This window comes from Ochotona curzoniae, unplaced genomic scaffold, assembly GCF_017591425.1.
Source record: "Ochotona curzoniae isolate NIBS_2020 unplaced genomic scaffold, NIBS_Ocur_1.0 contig_3622, whole genome shotgun sequence".
NCBI lineage: Eukaryota > Metazoa > Chordata > Mammalia > Lagomorpha > Ochotonidae > Ochotona > Ochotona curzoniae.
Window position 1 is genome coordinate 19,975,698 of NW_024465926.1, and position 4,314 is coordinate 19,980,011.

Below are 4,314 nucleotides of genomic sequence, written 5' to 3' on the forward strand. Positions count from 1 at the left end.
GCCACCTCCTCCCATGAACTTTTTGTTTTTAAAGGATGGTTATTTACAGAGAGACAGGGAGACCTTCAATTCTTTGGCTTACTCCCCAAATGATTGCAATGGCCAAGGCTGGGTCAGACCAAACCCAGCAGCCAGGAGCCTCATCTGAGTCTCCTACATGGGTACAGGGTCCCAAGCACTTAGATCATCCTTCTTTGCTTTCCCAGGCCATTGGCAGGGAAGCAGACTGGAAGCAGAGCAGCTGGGACTTGAACCAGTGCTCATGTGGGATGCTGGCCCTGCAGACAGTTGTTTAAGGTGCTGTGCCTAGTGAACTTCTTGAAGCACCCCTGTACCATGTATGCACAAAATATATATTGATACTATTGGAATCTTGTCTTATTGGTTTTCCAATAAGACCCATCAACCTTGTTCCCTTCCTCTATACTTTATTTTGTGTCGGTTTCCTTCCAACAGCTCTCCCAGCTATGCCTCCTACAACCCTGAGCCTTTTGTGTCTACAGATTGCTTCCTCCTGGGATCTACTGCTAGCCTCAGTGAGCCCAGATTCAGCGCATGCTCATTGAATCCTTCCTCAGTGCCAAGCCCACCCCACACATGGCCATGTTTCATCTGTATAACAGTAGTCTGCAGCGGGTACTACTACTTCTTTCCCTTTACAAATTAAAAGCGTACCCAGGATCTCATCCAATCAGAGGCTGATCTCAGACTCAACTCACGTTGCTTGGGTTTCATTCCTTGTACTCTTAACCACTAGCCCATCCTGGCACCTGCTTTTTAAAGAACAATGAATGCTTGTGCCAGAAATTGAATTGATACATTTTTTTTTTCTGCAGAAGCTTAGATTTGAAAAGGTTTTCCATACCTACCGATTGATTTTCACTATCTCAAAGCATTTGCCAATCTAATACAAGTTCTCAAAGTTCCCACACAGGGAAATGCAACTTCCACAGCCCTGGGATGTTCTGCTAGCTGTATTTATATACTGCTGTGTCATTTTTCACCTCTCTGTTTGACAATGCATCAGCGCTGCTTCATAATATAGCAGTGCACGTGGCTCTGTGTCAGCATTTCTGAGTCACAGCCGTGTACCTATAACAACCCAAATGACATATGCTCCAGTGGGGTCTGACTCACTTATCTAAGCTCCATTAACTTGACAAATCAGATTTTATAATGCTAAGGAGGCCTCTGAGCTTTGATTTTTGTTCCCCTTCTATTTATATAACCATAAGTTCAAAATTATTCTTACGATTTCATATGACCTAGACCATTGCCAAACTCTTCTCCTTTCACCTTGAAATTTCTCCCAAGTGTAGTCTTCCCTTGCTGTCTTCCGTTCCCCCTGTGACCCATCATATCCTGCAGCCTTTCTGGATCTTGCCCTGCTGACTTGTCTGAAGTACGTGATGCTGGTTACAGCTCCACGCTTCGTGATGTCTTCTCTCTTCTTGCATCCCAGGATAGCATTTTCCTTTGCTTTTAGCCATCAGCTTTTAGTCCCTCTTGCTGGCCACACGCTTACCCCTCTCTTCCCATGGGATGTATTGTCCTTGCTTTCCTTTTCCTCTCTAGCTCACACACCCTCTTGGGCTTCTCTAGCGCCCTGGCTTCCAACTTGCCCCACCATGGGGGTCACTCCTAGGTTGATGTCTCCTGGACTCACACTCATTCCAGTCACCTGTCAAGCACTCCCAAGTGGACAGCCATGAACATTTAAACTCTACCTAGTCCCCAGTGTAAATTAATTAACTTCCTTTACTCTTGTCTCTATCAAAGTGCTATCTCCCTATTGCTCAAATGGCATTTATTTTTCATCCTTTAAGTCTCAACATTCAGCCAGTCACTATGTCTTGCTATTTCTAATTTCTAAACATTACAAAATCCATCTTCTCTCTGAGTATTGATCATTTCTTGCTTGAAATACTGAGTTAGTCTCCTAAATACTCCCCTGGTTGAACTTAACATCTGTTTCCTATTCCACGAGTTTATTCTTTACCCCACTGTGTAATGTAATGAAAATAGATCTTAGAATCCTTCATGTCCATCTTTATTTGATGTGGCATTCAAGGAAACATACCCTATGGACCAAAAGTAATTAAAAACACTTTCAAAAATTGCTTCTGGGCCTGGTTTTTGGGCCTTGAACATGTTGGGATCCCATATGGGCACAAGTCTATATCCAGTGGCCCCACTTCCCTTCCAGCTCCCTGCTTGTGGCCTGGGAAAGCAGTCGAAGATGGCCCAAAGCTTTGGGACCCTGTACCCGTGTGGGAGACCTGGAAGAGGCTCCTGGCTCCTGGCTTCGAATGGGCTCAGCTCCAGTCATTGTGGCCATTTGGGGAGTGAATCATCGGAAGCAAGATCTTCCTCTCTGTCCTCCTCTCTGTATATCCGCTTTTACAATAAAAATAAAACAAAATCTAAAAAAAAAAAAAATGACATTCAAGGAGGAACAATAGTCATTCCATAAAAGTGGGGAACAAAGCAAAAATGTACCCTCTTCTCAGTCCTCATCAACACTATACTGGAAGCCCTCGCCAATATAAAAGAAAAGTAAATAAAGCAAATACTTATAGAGAAGGAAGAAATACTATTTTGCTGGTTTGTAATGATGTAGCTACCTATGCAAAAAATAGAAAGGAATATACCCCCAAAATTCCAGAAAATTAATAAGCAATTGTTATGATAGGATACAAGTATGTTAGTACAAAATATGAAAACCAATCATTTTTCTATGAACCAACAAGGAAAAAGTATAATATGAAATTAAAAACATAATATTTTACATTAACCTCAAAAGTGAAATATATATAAATATAACAAAATACATGTAAGATCAATATGAGGAAAACTGTAAACTCTAGATGAAAGAAATTAGAGAAGAATAAACAATTGGAAAGATATTCCATGTTCATGTTCATAGAGAGACTTGATATCATCAGGAAGTCAGTTCTTCCCAACTTTATCTACATATTCAAGACAGTCATAACCAAAATGCCAGCAGGTTAGTTTATACATATGTGCAAACTGATTCTAAAATTTATATGGAAAAATAAGATACAGAAAAGGCAACACAATGTTAAAGAACAAGTCAGAGAACAGACTTTGGAAGTTATTATAAAGCTAAGGTAATTAAGACTGAATTTTTAGTGAAAAAATAGACATGTGGGCCTGGAGCAGTAGCCTAGTGGCTAAAGTTCTTACCTTGCATGTGCATGGATCCCAAAGGGCGATGGTTCGTGTCCTGGCTGCCTCACTTCCCATCCAGCTCCATGCTTGTGGCCTGGGAAAGCAGTGGAGAATGGCCCAAAGCCTTGGTACTCTGCACCTGTGGGGGAGACCTGGAAGAATCTCCTGGCTCCTGGCTTCAGATTGGCTCAGCTCCAGCCATTGGGGCCACTTGGGGAGTGAACCAGTGGATGGAAAATCTTTCTGTCTTTCCTTCTCTCTGTCAAATCTGATTTTGCAATAAGAATAATTAAATCTTACAAAAAAATAGGCAGTTGTATTAACGGAACAGAACAGAGATCACAGAAACAGACCCATGTAAGTAGATACTAGAAATAAACTCTCATTTTGACTCACTGTTGACAAAGGAGGAAAGGTAAAGCAATGCAAATGAAGACGGTGCTTTCAACAAATGATGTTCAAACAACTGAGCATCCATACGAAAGATTAATCTAGACACAGACCTTACGCTCTTCAGAAAGATTAACCCGAAATGGTTCACAGACTTAAATGTAAAATGAAAAACTATAAAACTTTTTTTAAAAGATTTATTTTATTTTTATTGGAAAGGCGGATATACAGAGAGGAGAGACAGAGAGGAAGATCTTCCATCCGATGATTCACTCCCCAAGTGAGCGCAACGGCCGATACTATGCCAGTCCGAAGCCAGGAGCCTCTCCCGGGTCTCCCACGCGGGTGCAGGTTCCCAAAGCTTTGGGCCGTCCTCGACTGCTTTCCCAGGCCACAAGCAGGGAGCTGGAAGGGAAGAGGGGCTGCCGGGATTAGAACCGGCGCCCATATGGGATCCCGGGCATGCAAGGCGAGGACCTTAACCACTTGCGCCACTGCGCCGGACCCTATAAAACTTTTATAGTAAAGGAAAAAACCCACCCGACTTGAGGAATAAAAGCGACAGTAGACAGTAGGAGACAACAAGGACAGAAAACACGAGGTTGTAGTTATGGAGCTGACAGTGAACTACCCAGTCACCTTTTTGTCTCCTCCTTTCCTCCCCTCTTCTGGAATGTGCTTGTCTGCCTCAGCCAGCCAAGTAACTTAAAGCAGAGCTGACAGCTAGACTCC